Here is a 19028-nt window from a genome sequence, read left to right on the forward strand (position 1 = left end):
TCATAACTCGAATCATTGTAGAGTGAACCCCATAACATTATACTTAAATATTGCGCAATACTCAGAGCTACCATTGTGATCTTTTCCAATTTTTTTTAAATGGCATATTTTCAAAAACTAATTTTTTTTTATCAAAAAATTTGTATATGGAAAATTTTTCAAGAAAAAAATTAAAAAATATTTTTTTCGTAGGGAATTTTGATGTGTGTATGTGTGATTTTATCGATAAAAACGTTTTAATTGCGTATGCATGTTCACTTTAGCAAATTGTGCGCACTGGTTGGGGAAATCTTCGGTAGATTGGGCAAATCGTAATTGGGCCCCAATTGGGCCAAAATTAGAGGCCAATTGGGCAAAACTTTTAGGTCTGATCGGGCAACCTTAAAAAATTTCCAGCAAGGAAATTTTGTCATAATGGGCAACAATTTTTGTGCCCTCAACTGGCACGAAAGTCTGCTTGCATCATATAAGTGCATTTTCAGAAAAAAAATCATAACTCGAAAACGACGAATTTTAGCATATTGCTACTCGTACTGAAAATAGTTTATACTATTCCCTAATAGACAAAAAGTTTGAGAGAAAAAAAAGATGTGACAATTTGGAAAAAATCAATTTGAAAAAAAAAATTTTTTTTTGTTTATAAACAATAATTAATTATTAATAAACAATTACTGAAGTTTAGTTCACTAGATCGATTCAGTAGATCAATATCTGCAATTAAAAAAAAAATCGTTAGAATCCTTGCTTTTTTGCGGCAGTTATAAACGATTTCATCAAAAGTTGCTATTAAGAGAGGAAAAAAGAAGCGTTCGTACTCAAAAAGAAAAAAATTCATTATTCGAAAAATTCGCATTGCTGAGCAAAAAGAAAAAATACGTGTCTCCTTAAATTGTTCAAGGAACAATCCCTGTGAGTTTTATCGCTATCTTAAATTCACTTTCCGCCGGCCTGGGTGATTTGAGATGGAATGAGCCATACATAAATGATCAGAATGAAACGAGAAGTCGACCGAGCCATGTCTGTCTGTCCGTCCGTGTACACGATAACTTGAGCAAAAATTGAGAAATCTCAACGTAATTTGGTATATAGATTGCCCTTTACCCAAGGTAGGTTGGTATTGAAAATGAGGAAAATCGAACAATAACCACGTCTACTTCCCATATAACGGTAGCTTTCAGAAATACGAAAACTGCGATATTTTGCAACTATTGAAAGTTACTCACTGAAAATTGATATTTATAATGATTTTTAAACGAAAAATAAGAGTAATATAATTTTTTGGGAAATGGGCGTAGCCGCGCCCACTTATGATTACGTGTGTATATATTGGTAACCGCTAAACCAATTTCTCCAAAACTTGGCCCAGTTGTTAAGCTTGGTACAACATGCCAACCGGCTGAAAGTTTTTAAAATCGGACAATAACCGCGGCCACATCCCATATAACGGTAATTTATAGAAATACGAAATCTTCAATAAATCAGTATATACATAGGCTACTTTATTCAAACTTGATGTTTGCAATAACTCTTAAGCAAAAATAAAATTTTGGAAAATGGGTGTGGCACCGCCCACTTATGACCAGGTATATGTACCTCGGTAACCGTTCGATCAATTTGTACCAAATTTAGTACGATTATTTCGCTTGCCACATAAAAGCAAAACGTTAACAGTTATGGAAATCGGACTAAAATTACGCCCAATTTTGATATAACGGTAAATTCCAGAAATACTTGAAACTTCGATATTTCGAAATTTAAGACCTCCAAAGATAGCTTCAAGGTTAGTCCTTTTATTAAAACAAGAAAAAGGAAAGGTGTGTAAAAGAAATAAACCTAATGAGTGATAAAATTATAACTTAAAAAAACCAATAAGAACTAAAAAGAGAAAAATTATTTGTTGATTTAAAGATTCGTTAAATATGGATATGAAGTTCCCTAACTTGATGTTATTTAATCTTTTAAACTAGCTTAAAATAGGATTAAAGTAATTGGCACGTAGTCATAGTCCTCTTGCTTCTCAAAATGTAAGTTTCTTCTCTACGCGGATGACTTAAAAATTTATTCTGAAATTAAGTCCTTAGAAGATTCTTTCGTCCTACAGGGCGAGCTTGTCAACTTGTTCCAGTGGTGCGAACGTAATCGCCTATTTCTTAACATTGCTAAGTGTCACTATACCTCTTATGGTAGACTCGTTTACAATCTTCCAACATCGTATCGTCTTTCGAATGTTGCGCTAAAAAAGGTTGATGAATTCAAAGACCTTGGTGTTTACTTTGACCCCAAACTCAGCTTTACCACTCACATAAATTTTGTTGTTTCTAAGGCGTATGCTATGTTGGCTTTTATTCGGCGTAACTGTTCGTCGTTTTCTGACCCATACACTTTAAAAGTATTGTACACATCTCTAGTTCGGTCGAAGTTAGAATATGCAGTATTTATCTGGAGGCCTTTTCATGCCGTTCATATTAGGAGATTGGAGTCGGTCCAGAGGGCTTTCGTACGTTTCGCCCTGTGGCGGTTGAACTTTCTGGAACCGATCCCACCCTATAGTTCTCGTTGTTTGCTCATAAGTCTCATGTCACTAGAGTCGAGACGTTCATTGCTGTCGATGTGCGTTGTTTATGATATTATTAATGGCTTAATCGATTGCTCATACCTACTCATGAAAATTAGTTTTAATGTACCTTCACGGATCCTTCGTTGTAACGAGATGTTTTATGTGGGTTTTGCTAGAACAGTTTGTGCGATGAATGCTCCTATAAGACGGACACTTTCGGAATTAAATGATTTTTCTTTTTCTTTGGGATTTGACTTTTGCTATACCAAAGTTTGCTTTTAAGAGCCTGCTCATAAGACACTTAACATAGCTTTACTTTACTAATTATTGTTTATTGATTATGTTAAGCCTAATATAATTGTGCTACACAGTCTGTGAACTTACTGTTTGTTGATTAATGAATAAATATGAANTTTGGGATTTGACTTTTGCTATACCAAAGTTTGCTTTTAAGAGCCTGCTCATAAGACACTTAACATAGCTTTACTTTACTAATTATTGTTTATTGATTATGTTAAGCCTAATATAATTGTGCTACACAGTCTGTGAACTTACTGTTTGTTGAATAAATATGAAATATGAAATATGAAATAAAGTCCACTGAAAAATTAGTTACAGTTATTTTTTACAGGCATCCCAAAGGTAGAGGGCTTCGGGTGTAGGAATTTGTTGTAACATCAGGAGTTGAAGACTTGCTCTAGCTGCTAGTCTCTTAAAATTTCATCCAATCACTTGCAACAAAGTTCACTTCTGCCATTTCCTTGAACGGATTTTCATGATTTCAGGCCTTTAGTAAAGTTAGTATAATTTCTTCATATTATTTTTACTTTTAACACACCTTCCCTCTTTCAAAAATATACAATTTCATAAAATTTCAATGTAGTTGAATTTTAAGGTTTTGAAATATCACAGCTAAACGGCCAAACACGTAAACTTAATTTTGGCCTCTAGATTATGATGGCGTTTTCAGAAAATCCGTATCACGTCAAAAATTTGAGATATTTAGGGGGGAAGTTTTAGAGTTCTGAAAGTGAATTTTTCGTCGTTTAAAACACTGTGCTCAGGTTTTGAATTTTTTTCTGGGCAAAGGTTTTGATAACTGATCTTACTTAACTGGGATCTTTTAAATTAAGATTGGCTATAGTTTTCGAGATAACGGTGCTGGAAAATCTGCTTAAATTTTAGGTTTTTTGTTAATAATTACCTTAGTTTTAAGGTTATTACGTTTCGTGACTGTATTTTGATATTACCTTAGCTATTTCTGAAAATCATGGAAATCGCTTCACTATAACATATAGCTCCCACACAACTGATTGTTCAGATATGTATGTGGTTTTGCGTTACAACTCATATTTTATTTCATAATATTTTTTTATAATATTAGTTTGTATACTATTTTGACCTAAATTTGGGTTCTCTTCAATCCCATTTTGGCATATTTGGCTAGTTTCTATTGCTCGAATGATTTTTTTAATATCCTTTGCCTCCTGCGATCGACCAGAAAAAGTCCGCCAACATTGAATTCAATCGTTTTCCAGCGAATCGGTCCTCAAAACACATAATGGATTGGAGAAATCTCTCTCCTACCTCGTCGGTTTCTGTTGCAAGCTGTTGCATGTGGATTTTAAGCGACATGTGCACATCAAAGGCGTCAAAACATTCCATCAAGTTCGCAATAAAAATGGCATATTCTGGTAACGATCAAGAATTTCCAAGAAGCCTTGATCCTTCATTAATCTTCTGATGTCCGGCCCATTAAGCACACCTGAAATAAAAATTATAGGGTTCTTAAAGCAAGAGAGATATATAATAAAATATATGAGCGAAAATCTCTCAAATGGGCCACCCAAAATTGGACGGTCAAGATATTTTCGCAAAAATCACTTTATTTGGTTTACAACCACTTGAGAGATTTTCACTCATATACAATCAAAAAACTACCTTCACGGATTTTTTCAACGGAAAGTTTTGGAAAGGTATTATTTTTCAAATATAGGAATACAGTTTCGTTGACTCTAACCAACTGTTTGATGTAATTCTTAACAACACCAAGTTGGATATGTAAATCGGGAAGCATGATTTTATTAAGCGCTATCAAGGGCTCGTGAACTATATTGAATCGATTGTTCCTTTCTTTTTGGCGAATCACGTTTGGTATAGCGACTGCATTTGGCTCTACTATCCCAATGACAGAACAAACAACAGTATTTAGTGTAGCCCTTTGCATGCGTGATAGTAGTGAGAGAACTTTAAAATCACAGTTCACGCGCCACCTGTGCTCTTCGTACTTGATGCAATCTAAGATTAATTGCATTGTTTCGTATGATTCCTTTATTCCAACCGCATACAAGATGGGAACGGGTTTCTTGCTACTATCGCGATAGAGCAAAACTGCTTTCACACTTCGCTTTGATGCGTCAATAAAGAGACGCCATTGTTCGGGTTTATAGTCAGTAATTCCCATTTCATTCATCAAACCTGCAACATCAATGCCATAAGCCTGAGTGCCANTCATTCATCAAACCTGCAACATCAATGCCATAAGCCTTAGTGCCATCTCCCGATAACTTGAAATATGGCATAAACGGATCTTGTCTATGTTTGTATGCCGTTACTTTTACTCCTGGCGCTAAAACATTCACGCTTTTCAGTTCTGATGCCAAAATCATTGCGTTGTTATGGGAGAGATTTAATTTAAGCACCATGCTGTTTAGGTGTTCTTGGGATATGAAAGACGGTGAATTGTTTTCAATCGGAATGTAATCAGATCCATCATGAAGTGGTAACGGCGTTGCCATAGACTGTTTGCAATCATACACAATTTCGAGTTCGGATGGATGATTTGGAACATGTAATGCATCACTATGTGCAACAGGTAAATGAGCGCTCGGTACACATTTGTAGACGACACAAGACCGATCTATTGAATTAAATATTTATGAGTATATGTACGTATATATGTATATATGCATATATCGATGGCTGAGTGGAAGATCGACATATCTCAGCTGCCGATTTAAAAACGCCCTATCTCAGCACATTTTCAATGTATTTTGAGATAGGGCGTTCTTCAACAAAATTCTGAGATAGGATGTTTTTCAATAAAATTCTGAAATAGTGCGTTCTTCAACCAAAGTCTGAAGTAGGGCGTTGTTGAAAAGTTTTCTGAGATAGGGCGTTTTCGAACTGGCTTCCGAGATAGGTAGATCTTCCACTCAACCATCGATATACAAATGTTAAGTTTGTTTGTTCGGCGGACAAAAACTAAAAAAAGTTCTGCACCATTTTCTGCACCTTTTTTTTTTTAATTTGGGCATCTGCTGCAGACTTTCCAAGGTTGGATATACTTAGCGTGGTACCTTCCAAACATACAGAAACTTTTACCTATTTCATACACTCAGCGATTAAGGTGAGGGCAAACTATACATAATTTCATGGTTTTATTTAAATTTACTTACTTTTTCGATTGAAACCAAATGTATTGTTGGTGCATGCATAACAATTTTCAGCTTCGTGTTTTCCGGGATTTGTCCAAATCATTAGTAAACCGAATGGTAACGAAAATCGTTTTTTTGTCCACCAAAAATTCATCGCACTAATGCACGAAACACACGTGAATTCGGGAGTGCATTTATTTTGTGCAGGTTCAGATTGCAAAAGGTACCATTTATAGCATGCTAGTGCATTTATATTTGAGATTAATTTACGCTGGTCTGATTTCAAAACGAATTTACCACAAACGAAACAAAACTTGTTTAATTTATTGCAAAGCTTTTTAATTTTTTTTCATTTTTAGGAGTTTCCGAAGACAATGATATGATGAATAAAAGTTTTTTGCAAAATTTTCGATGTTTTTTTATCAATAAATGTGACAGTAATCGCGCGCGTAGATTTTCGGTTTGTGTTTTTTGGTTCCCAAATTATGTGAAATAGACGCGGTATAGACCGCCGCCTATTTGAAAGCATTACTCAGTCACTTTGACTTTAACGAACAACAGCTTTCACAGTACAAAAAAGGTATTAAAAAGCCATTCGTACAACGGAAACTACAAAAATATGCCAGAGTGGGATTGAAAAGAACCCAAATTCAGGTCCAAGCAGTGTATAAACTACTATTATAAAAAAAAATATTACGAAATAAAATATGAGTTGTAACGCAAAACCACATATCTGAATAATCAGTTGTATGGGAGCTATATATTATAGTGATCCGATTTGCACGATTTTCAGAAATAGCTAAGGTAATATCAAAATACAGTCACGTGCAAAATTTTAGTAAAATAACCTTAAAAATGAGGTAATAATTAAAAAAAAAAACATAAAATTTAAGCAGATTTTCAAGCACCGTTATCTCGAAAACTAGAGCCAATCTTGAAATACGGAGGACGCCATTGAATTTAAAAGATCCCAGTTAAGTACGATCAGTTATCAAAACCTTTGCCCAGGAAAAAATTCAAAACCTGATCACAGTGTTTTAAACGACGAAAAATTCACTTTCAGAACTCCAAAACTTCCCCCCCTAAATATCTCAAAATTTTGACGTGATACGGGTTTTCTGAAAACGCCATCGTAATCTAGAGTCCAAAATTAAGTTTACGTATTTGGCCGTTTAGCTGTGATATTTTTGCCTCNTGAAATACGGAGGACGCCATTGAATTTAAAAGATCCCAGTTAAGTACGATCAGTTATCAAAACCTTTGCCCAGGAAAAAATTCAAAACCTGATCACAGTGTTTTAAACGACGAAAAATTCACTTTCAGAACTCCAAAACTTCCCCCCCTAAATATCTCAAAATTTTGACGTGATACGGGTTTTCTGAAAACGCCATCGTAATCTAGAGTCCAAAATTAAGTTTACGTATTTGGCCGTTTAGCTGTGATATTTTTGCCTCCCTACTGTGTTATATTTCCCGAGCGTTAGACAATCTAGGCTCCATATGCATAAGAAGCCGATTACGCCGTTTCGGGTACTTAAAGTTGACATTATAGACAGTGTTTTTTATGTAAAAATACAAATTTTTAAAACTGCTATAATCAAAAAGAAAAATGTTTACTTAATTTATTTTCATTTTTCATACGTTGCACATTAATGTAAAAATGTACAATTAATGCTTATAATAAGACGGAAGAAATACGTTTTTTTCATTAAGTTGCGTTAAAAGGTTTCCAATGGTAATTTTCTTATTTTGGAAATAGGGAGATCTATCAAACGTTAATTTTTGTCTATAATAGACCTACAAACGACCTACAAACGATTGTGCTATTCTAAGTAATATTCTAAGTAAGATAAAGATACATTCGGTACACTTGGCTCTATTTAGGTACAACACATTTCTCCAAAACCGTTTCACGTCAATAATTTATATATTGAGCATTAAAGGAGACCGAATGTCATCTATCAATCATCTAACGATTCTGCATCACTTAGTCGGCAATTCAACATTCTATCGGCAAAATAAAAAAACAGGGGGCTAACTTCCGTAGAAATATTGAACTTTTTTATTTTTCTTATTGTAGAAATAGGAAGATCTATCAAACGTTAATTTTTATCTATCATAGACCTACAAACGACCTACTAACGTTTGCGATATTCTATATAATATTTTTTATTAAACAGTAGATAACTTCCTGGAGCTGGAGAAGCCCGGTCCATCACTTAGCAAAAGTGTCAGCGCCAAATATATTTTTTTAATTCGTGCAAGTAAGCGCGATACATCAGTAGAATGTCTTTTTGGAAACTTTAAAGACAAATATTAGATTTAACAGAGTCATCTATTCGAGTAAAATTTGTTAAATTAAGCACCCGGAATTTCGGAATACACTGTAAAGAAATTTTTGAAAGTCGGTGGAAATGGTGCACGGTTTAATGTATGTGTATATGAACATATAGGATTTAAGAACCTAATTTAATGGGTTCTACATACATATGTACATATGTATGTATGCAGTATATAAGCACAAAAGTATATTTTAATGTACAAACATACATATGTATGTATGTACATCTGTATAAATAAAAGCATTAAAAATAATTCATGCTTTGTACCACTGTAAATGTCACCTCTATTAAAGAGTATGCCTTTCGTGCTCAGTATGTTCGTGGTGTGTCGGTTTTTAATAGGGAAACGTCATCGTCTCACACATTACCAGCAGTATCTCCGCTGCTGTCCACTAACTTTTAAATGCTGGCAAGCTTTCGCATTTAAGAAACAGTCTTCATTGACAATTCATAACGTCAAGACATAAGTTTGAGCTATAGTCGGCTTTGGGACTTGGCGGTTAGAAATATTGCTTATGCATTTTCGTTAGTGGTGGAAGCACTTGAAAGTGGTACGAACGGAATTTTTCTATTTAACGGTGAATAAAAGTGATAAAGTATTTGAATGCTTTCAAGGACTTGTGCTTATTATTTGTTTATCACAATAAATTTTTTAAAACAAAATACATAGATACAAATACCCAGTGGACTGATTATTATTATTTTTGACATTCAAGGTGGTACAGTCCCTTTTGAAATACGATTGTTTAATAAAAAAAGAAAAAGGACTGTACAAAACTGCAAAGCTAGTGCCGTCATAATATTCCAGTGCGAAGTAACGGAATAGGCCAAATCTTAAAAGTTGGGGAATCGTGTGAAAAAAGCAGTCATACAAAGCGGCGAGTGTCAAGAAAAGCAAACGATATTTTACAAGGGTTGCCTGATAATTGGTATGTACCCTAATACGAAGTTGTGTGTGTATGGTTAGTGCGGTACTTGTATGTACATACATATGTATTAACTACCCAGCAAAACACACGATACGTCAGAAATGAATGTGGAATCGAAACAGAAGTTAGTAAGTGTTGCTTTTTTCACTTCTAGAAGGCATTACTTTAGCATGGCGTTGGCGGTAATAACTTGCAGATGACTTTGCGCTCTCTGTAATACCTTCTCCAATACGTTTCCAGCACAAAATCTGGAATCACTTTAAATTTAAATTTAAATTTTTTTTCGCTTCTTTAACCAATTACTGGGAATGCGAAGACTGCAAGCCATAACCACAAATGAGATGCCTATGCTAAAGTAATGCCTCTAGAAGCGAAAGCGCTTTTAAATTTTTTTTTGATTCCGCATTCGTTTCTTATGTAAACACCTTACCACAAGAGGCGAATCCGGGTTTTTTGCTGGGTACAAATCGCCCACATTCTTCAAAAGTATTTTGTTGTAATAGGTTGCCCAAAGCACAGTAAAGAATCCCTTCCTCATATGAATTACATGAGCTCAGAAAGATTTTCTGTGTTTTCTTACAAGGTGGAAAGTTTGAGTTAACAAACTTTTGAATAATATGTGTAATATGTACGAGGGTGCAGTTTTATATGTGTAAATTCATACTTATATATGTTCATATGTACATTGAGGTAACAGTCATTAGCGAATCTAGGTATAAGCCACAATAAAGTGGGAGCGTTAATATTGCCTGAAAATGTTTCAAAATTCGTAAGATTATAAAATAAACTGCGGATCCAAATATTTATAACGATTTTACTCAGAAAAAATCTATGATATAAGATAGTTAAAAAAATTCAGCATTGATAGCGAAATTTGGACTTCAGAACGACCTCTAAGTACAACAATTTAAACACTCAGATAGGCATCGAATTTTTCAAAGTTTCCAGGCATTGTGGCTCTCGGCTTTTACGGCTTAAAAGGTAAAGTAATGGTGATTTCGTTTCTACCGAAAAATGTAACCTTATCGCACCGTTATTTTTTATGCCTTGCTTTGTGTATACTTATGTACTGTTGCTGCAACTATATCACAGCTCAATCTGGTCCTCAAGTCAGTCCTACACATTTTTAAACTACTAAATATACGTTCTACTGAAGCATTAGAAAAGGGCTATCTAGTAATGCAGATATAATTGTTTTTAACTAGGAGACTTATATGAACCTGAAGAATCTTTTAATCCAGCACTTTCTTCCTATAATTTTCTGGATCTACTGAAGAATAAATATGAATATTCTTATGATCGAAAAATGCGTGTTCTCTCCATTCGTTATCGAGATTTTGGAAGTTCAAAATAATTTGAAAATATAACGATGGAATGAAAAAATTATCGATAAAATTTTGAATATTTAGCAGCAAATGCAGATTTAAAGCTATTTATGTTGTGTATGGGGATGTTTGATGGTTTGACAAGCCGCTTGAGGGAAATGTGAACAAAAATCGAGTTTTTTTTTATTCTATGGCCGCCATGTTGAAGTTTGATCAAACCGCTTTCGTTGTGTATAGTAAAATCGCCTCATTCGCAATGAAATTTTCACCGAATGAAAAGAGAAAAATCGAAGAAAACCAAACTCTTTTACATTGGGAACCGGAAGAAAACTAAAGTTCTTTACTTGAACGAGCCATGTTTGCATGGAGTATGGCGAAACGGGAAAAGTAGGTTTGAAGAATGTTTGACAAGCCGCTTGTGTGGTGTATTTCGCCCTTTATAAAACTTCGGAAAGCTTTTTGTTCAAAAATTTGCAGAGGGATTTAACAACTCTGTTCAGTAAAACATTGTTGTATTTGCTATCTGCAAATATCTCGAGAAAAAATTCCTCAAAATAAAAATCCTCAAAAAATACTCAAGCGCACTCGAAATTCCACACGTTCTGAGGAATTACCTACAAAGTGGTCACACTGGTATACTGATACATATGTATGTATATGGAAAATAGTTACATATAGAAAAAGTTTAAAGTTTTTACGTTTCGGTGAAACATATCCATATGTATGTATGTATCTTCTACAAACCCAAACCCACTAAAGAAAAGCTTTTTCGCTTTTATTGCATATGCCCATAAAAACTGTTTCAAAATGCGGAGTAAAAAATAATACTGTTATTCTTTCTACAGTTAATAATGGTATTAATAAATGACAACCATTTATTCCGTTAAATGTACTTACATACATATGTATGTATGCAAGTTTTGCGGTATGAAAACAAAGTTCATCCTTCCAAAGTTTAGTAGATTATTAAGTGTTTGCGAACATTTGTATGTACATATATTTGTAGTAGTAAACCTTTTTATATCTTGTTCATATTCGTAAGTTACAATATGCATATGCAAATATGTACATATATACGTATGCAGTATATGTATATGCACATACATATATGTATATGCACGTACATATGAAAGTACCCAGTGGGAAAACTAGTAATGCATTACATGCGTGATAAATAATAGGGGTATTCACGATCCGGTGCATACTGTCTAGCATGGTGCCTAGATAGCATAATTAGCATGATTGGCTAATTTTGTTGTTGTTTGAACACATGAAACAACAACAATCATGCTAGTTATGCTATCTATGCACCATGCTAGACAGTATGTAATAAGCATTCCACTTTTCGTAAGACATCGCCGTGGGAAAAATAATGCATTTTCGAATGTGAAAACGGTTATTTTATTGATTTTTTTTTTTCGATTACCATACATTATTTACATTTGTACATTTTGTACATTTGCCCACTGGGTATGAGTGCACGCAAACTTAAGTACATACTTCGCATTTAAAAGTACGGCTTCTAGGTTTATATAAAATATAACTGCGGTTGTTTCAATTACAGTAAGTCTTCATTTTTCTAAATTTAAGTAAATCTGGTACAAACATAGCTATGTGTTAAGGCTGCAACTATCCGTATAATCGGATATCCAGATATCCGTTCGGCTATACGTGTATACAGATAAAATCCGGATATCCGGTTAATATTCATTCATTTTGCTATCCGGATATCCGGTAAATATCTGTTCATTTGATTTTCCAAATATTCTTAACAGAGTATAAATAACACTTCATTAATACATACACAGTTTTTGTTTTATTGTTATTTTCATAGTTGGGGGTAGTGCACTAAATTTTGAGTATATTAGGCATAACTAAATATATTGCAAGATATTAAATTTTAAACTTTTTATAACCAGTTTAGTGGCAGTGGAAACTTTCTTCACTACCACTAAAAATTTTAGTGATAGTGCTATTTTATTTCACTATACATAGTATACATAACTATATTTATTGATAGTGAATAAATACTCAAATAGTGCAGTCACTACATATCAAATGCAATGACATATAAAAAAATTCCCTCGGAATCAAATTTTATTGACAATTTTTTATGTAATCCTTATTAATACATGCAGTGGCCAAACACATTATAACCGCACCACATTTTGACAAGTTTCAACATATTATTTGTTTTTGTTATTTAAATTTGGTTATTATGTATTTGGGTATCTATGTATGTACATTAGACTGCGCCTTATTTTGCAACTTTGTCCTACAAAGAAAGACTTCTTCTAGAAGTGTTCCTTTGGTCATTAAAACGTGCCCTGCGAAACATTTTTAAAATCGGACAACGGAAATACATGCCTCAAAGGCCCTACAGTTCATGGAATTTTTGTCAAAGTGGTCAAAATCGCCTATAAGTCAGTGGGAAATTTAATATATTTTAATGACACAACATTTTTTTAAATCTCCCCATATTTTAAAGTTAATGAGGTTTTTCCACGTAAAATTACAATTTTCTAGGTTTTGAGAAGTCAATTTTTAGCCTAGTAAATTTAGACAAAATTTGTACGAAGAAAACAATTTTAGTAGCGAACTTTTGATGCATTTTTTTTTATTTGATACGTATACCATTGATCTACAGTCTTGCCCCTAAATTTCTTATGGGAACATTCCGCCATCTTGGACTTTAGTTTTTTTTGGGTTGTTTGCGATTTGAAAACTTATTTTGCATTTTTCGTTAAAACGTTTAAATAAAAATTTGTTGTTAATTTCTAAGTTCGTATGGAACATAAGCTTATGTCGAAAGGCTGGCTTTAGTATAATGCGGCATTCGCAGCATGCGATTGCGAATGTCTCACTGGCGCCGAGCCGTTGAAGAACTTTTGGCAAATAAACGTGCAGAAATGGTTCCGATACTAGCACGTCAATATTCTTATTAAGTCTCATCAAAAAATTCCTTGTCGTTTAAAGAATGAAGGGAATGCCGCATTATACTTAAGCTAGCTTCCCCACATAAACTAATATTCCATACGAACACAGATTTAATTTCCAACATTGTTTATATATAAGCTAAAAAAATCATTTTTTATTGTAAATAATTAGCAAAAAGTGGGAAAAAATTGTACCTTGCCACGGTTTTCGCCATTTTTCGAAAATTTCTATTGAAATACGTACCATATTCAAATGCCATAGTAGAGAATTTGGTCCTCCATAACTTTTGTACGAACATTATTTTTGTCCGACGCTTATAGTTGATTTCCACCAAGCCTTAAGTGCAGTGTATGCCTATTGGAAAAAGGAGATTAAAACTCGAAAGAGATAATTCCACCTATTAGGTAGAAGCAAACGAAAGGAGAAAAACAAAAATCAAGAAATAAGCCTTGTCGATCAACGTATGTTACAATTCTTGGAACATATCTGAGCTCATAACTTCAGTTAAGCTTTTGGAGGAAATAGGCTATTAGATCACGACCAGGAACGAGCTAAACATAGCGATATAAGGGTAGCGGCGTAAAATTCATTTCCACATCACGTCAACCGGTACAGTACGATGGTCTAAACTCTATAGAACGGATTACAAAGATTAAGGTCTTAAAATGATCGCATAGATGTCTTCCATTGAAAACAGTGTGGCCTTATGAAAAATTCAACTTCGCGCACAGTGGTTTAGAGCTCACACTTAGCACGAACAAATTCGTATCTCTTATAAATACGGTGACCATATTAACCAACGAAAAATATAGGACATTTTTTTTCAAAATGATTTGGGAATACATACATACAAATTGTATGATAAAAGTACCTTACCCATATATTAATTTAAATCAAAAATTTACCAGTTAATTATATTATTTAATTGTACAAGTTTCCCTGCTGTAGCGAAAAATTAAGCCAAACCTTTTCAAGAACTTCGCCATCCTTTGCTACTAAAACGCGTTTACCATAATTCATACTGCACGACGAAGCCAGCACACAGTGGTTCAAAATTGAAATTTAATGTTCATAATTCACCGGAGCCTTTATTTTGCAACCGCTTTTTTACTAAAAACAAAAAAAGATATATTTATTTTGGTGAAAATTGTGTTATAACATTTCAAATTTTTTTTGTGTAATTTTTTTGTTTTGGCAGAACCATACAATTGTTTTCAACTAGTTTTTGTTATGAACCATTTATTAACTGGAACAGGAGAATACATTTTCTTCAAAATTGCTACTTTTTCTGTATTTTGTACAAAAAAATGTTATATAATCAAATAAGAATTCAAAAATCAGGCTCAACTGGTCTCTGGCAAATATTGTAAGCTTTCATAAAAAAAAAATAAAAAGTAATCAAATTAAGTGAAAAATGAAGGCTCCAGTGAATTACGAACACTAAATGCCGGTTTTGAACCACTGTGCAGCAGGGGGTTTATCTTCTTTAAGTGGAGCTGGAAACTCAGCGTGCAACACGATACTGGGCACAACTTTCCCTGTGCTTTATAGACTGTATAAAGATTACCGATTAAATGATTAAATAGAAACCCTTAAGTGGGGTGCGAAACTAACTGGCGAAGGTTTTTATTATATTTTATAAGGGACATTTTTATTTTTCATATTCTGTGTTTAAAAATTTACCTCTGAAAAATGCAGAGCTGATAAAGGACAGTTTAAGAAATAAAGGACAAAAGGCGTCCTTAATTTTGAAAAAAATTATAAAGGACAGGGGGTTAAAATAAAGGACTGTCCTTTAAAATAAAGGCCGGATGATCACCGTACCTATAAACCGTGACCGATTATTCTCAAATGATTTCGATACCTCTTCCGGTACCGGAATTATAGTCACAAGAAATGGATAAGTTACACTATCCGTTAAATTATAAAAATTATGACAATACGGGTGTCAAGTAAAGGGTAATCGGAAGTATTTTAACGCAGACATATTTTCGGGTTGCCAACACGAACAATTTTAAAGTTATTTTACAATATTTGTTTTCATAATTTTTCCGAGAGAATACTTTCTCTAGAGAAATGTTTATTAAATATAAATGAACTTGCAAGTATTGAGCACATTTTTACGTTTTTTCAATACTCACATATGGGCAAGGCTTCCTCAAGTCCGGCAGCGCCGAGTTCTGTAATCGAACAGTACACTGTGTAATTTGCGTTGCAAAATTCCAAATAGTTTTTTTTAATCAACAATTGAAAATTTTTGGAGTGTTTTGGAAATTTTTATTTTTCTTTGAAAGTAAATGTCCGAATGAGAAAATTTTTTGGGTGCAGATTTAAGAAACATTAAACTATACAATGAAATTATTTGCGTTACAAAAATATGTTTTTTTGCTTTTCAATATTTTTTTTTATGAAAAATTTTACTTTTAAGCATGCGTTATGCGAACAAAGTTTAATAACCTTGTACCCAAGTGCGCTCGGGTATAAAAATCAACACGTCCCCTTAGCCAATTGCAAATTGCACTTTATTATACTAAAATTTAATGATTTATTAAACTGCATTCCGAACATTTTTCAGGAAACTCAAATTTTTTTTATTAATTTTGGTGAACATTTTTAATGAAACATTAAACATTTTTTTTGTGATTTTTTTCGTTTCGGGGATACCCTACAATTATTTTCAACTCGTTTTTATTATGTAACATTTATTAACTGAAACAGGAGAATCGATTTTCTTCAAAATTGCTACTTTTTCTGCACTTTGCATTAAAAATAATAATCCTATCTGATATTTACAAAAAATAGTTATTTTATGTTTTCATAACCACATCACGCAGGCAACGCTCAATCCCCGTTTAATTCTTTTTTGCACTCTACTCGATGTTTTCTGTAGGTTAGTGGTACAAAATTTTGAAAAATAGGATTGCCAGATATTTTTAGATTTAAAATTATTTAAAGGTCAATAAAATATTTAAGTTTCTACATAAAAACTAAAAGCGTTTGAAGATATTTAAAAATTAGTTTTAACTGGATTGCCACCTTTCTACAAAAAAAGAACAATGATTATTAAAAATTTAAGCTTATTTAATACCACCATTGCCCCCCGTCTGTTAACTGAGATGAGGTAATTATGTAAGTTAAGTGAAATGATGCAATATTCATTTGTGCATTTTCGATAGTTTGACACGGTAGCGACGATATATCGCACAGATATAGGTGCCGACTCTATTCAAAAATATGTAGGGATTAAAACTTCATTTTAACACCTTTTGTTTGAAACTCATACTTTACTTAACCGCATGTATCATGATTTGAAAAATGTTGTTATAGATAACTGGCAACCCTATCCAAAAATACATGTGAATTAAAGTTTGTATTTTCAAAAACTTTGCTAGGAGTTCATAAACCTTCCATTGGATACTCATACTGTTGTATTATGTAAGCTTTAATTTTTAATAAGAGTTGTTGTATTTTTTAGTAAAGTGGAAACCTCGTTCAAAAAAGTTTTTAAATCTCTTCAAACGCTTTTAGTTTTGATGAAGAAACTTAATTATTTTATTTAGCCTTTAAATAATTTTAAATTTTCAAATACCTGGCAACTCCAAATTTTTTACCAAATACGCAGTGACATAATCGAGTGCAAAATAAATAAATAAACACATCCAATGAGCTGCTCGTGCGTGATGTGGTTATGAAAATATAAAATAACTACATAATTTTTGTGTATAACAAATAGGATTATCGGCCCTTAAAAACCACTTAGTAAAATTTAGTATTTCGGATATTGTAAATTCATCCTCAATTATGTCACATAAAAAAGGGTTTATGAAGTATACAAAACTACATTTAAATCATTTCAAATCGGCAAATCTTTTTTCAAAATCTGCTTTTAAATCATGTAGTCCCATGTTATGCGTAATATTCCTAGGGGTCCATAGCCATAGAAAATGATGAAATATTTTTTTTTTTTGATCATGAATAAAAAGACGTAGTTTATCTTCAAAACTTAAAATAATTTTCGACAAATCAAAAACATTTTTATTCTCTCCTTGTAGAGACAAATTCAAGTTTTGCAAATGTTCCAACATATCGGTAAAGAACATTAAGTCAGAAAACCAATTTTCATTCTCCAATTGCCGGTAATATTCCGATCTTAATTTGCGTATGTGTATATAAAAATAATAAAATAAAACAAGTAAGAAAGTCTAAGTTCGGGCGGAGCCGAACATTAAATACCCAGCGCGAGTATTAAATATATGTTTTTTCACCTTTCCGAAACCTACCGCTAGATGATAAGCCGGGGTGTATCAATTTTGAGTAAATTAGCGTCCTTAAATTTCGAAATATTGCGGTTTCAAGCATTTCTGAAATTTACCGTTATATGAAAAGCGGCCATAATTTTAGTCCGATTTCAATAATTTTCAACGTTTTGCTTTTATGTGGCAAGCACAATAATCATACCGAGTTTGGTACAAATTGGTAGAACGGTTACCGAGTTACATATATGTGATCATAAGTGGGCGGTGCCACGCCCATTTTCCAAATTTTTAAATAAAACATAAACGTATTTCTTGGTAAAGAATTGTTGCAAGCATCAATTTTGAATAAATTAGCTTTAATATTTACTGATTTATCGAAGATTTTGTATTTCTCTAAATTACCGTTATAAGGGATGTGGGCGTGGTTATTGTCTGATTTTTAAATTTTCGGCCATTTAGTATGCTGTACCAAGGCCAACAACTGTGCCAAGTTTGGAAGAAATTGGCGCAGCGGTTACCAAGATATACACATGTTACCATAAGTGGGCGTGGCTACGCCCATTTTCCAAAAATTTATAATATTCTTAATTTTCGTCTAAAATTTATTGTAAATATCAATTTTGAGTGAATAATCTTCAGTAGTTACTAAAATATCGCAGTTTTCGTATTTCTGGAAATTACCGTTATATGGGAAGTGGGCGTGGTTACAGTCCGATTTCGCCCATTTTCAATACCAACCTACCTTGGATAAATGGAAACCTACTTACCAAATTTCGTTGAGATATCTCAATTTTTGCTCGAGTTATCGTGTACACGGACGGACGGACAGACAGACATGGCTTAATCGACTTCTCTATTCATTCTGAGCATTTATGTATACATTTGTCTATATCTATCTCGATACGTTTTGGCTGTTACAAACGGCCGTTATGTGAACAAAGTTAATATACCCTTAAGCACAAGTGCGCTCGGGTATAAAAAGAGCAAAGAGAAAGTAAAAAAGATCCGCAATTTGCGAAGCAAAGAGCGGCATTGGGTTCAAAGAACCGCGTTTGCCCACCGTTGCCATATAACGTGTGCAAATTGGCGATTATCAGCATACACTTTCTTTGCAAGTATTCCCCACACATTTTCCATTGGATTGAGGTCACGAGAGCTCAAGGGTTCGAATATTGCTGGTTTCCAAGCAGCATTTTACCTCCCTGCTTCTACGAATTGTAGCATTGTCGTGCTGAAAAATGCAATG

At 33.4% G+C, this 19028-nt stretch overlaps 1 protein-coding gene across 6 annotated transcripts in view; it reads left to right on the forward strand.

The window, feature by feature from the left end:
- Nucleotides 1–8677: 8677 nt before the first annotated feature.
- The window catches only part of FASN1 (Fatty acid synthase 1), a 194310-nt gene continuing 183959 nt past the window's right edge, over nt 8678–19028 (forward strand). Inside the window, exons 1-2 of one of the 6 annotated variants that reach the window (XM_017609743.1) lie at nt 8678–8913; nt 9006–9264. The gene's annotated coding sequence lies outside the window, so the exon portion shown is untranslated. Of the gene's footprint in view, nt 9265–19028 lie in introns of all 6 variants that reach the window. The other 5 variants (XM_017609745.1, XM_017609746.1, XM_017609747.1 and 2 more) reach the window with 5 other exon arrangements.

The sequence above is a fragment of the Rhagoletis zephyria genome, unplaced genomic scaffold (assembly GCF_001687245.7).
Source record: "Rhagoletis zephyria isolate East Lansing unplaced genomic scaffold, Rhagoletis_zephyria_1.1 Rzeph_scaffold_00251, whole genome shotgun sequence".
Taxonomy (NCBI): Eukaryota; Metazoa; Arthropoda; class Insecta; order Diptera; family Tephritidae; genus Rhagoletis; species Rhagoletis zephyria.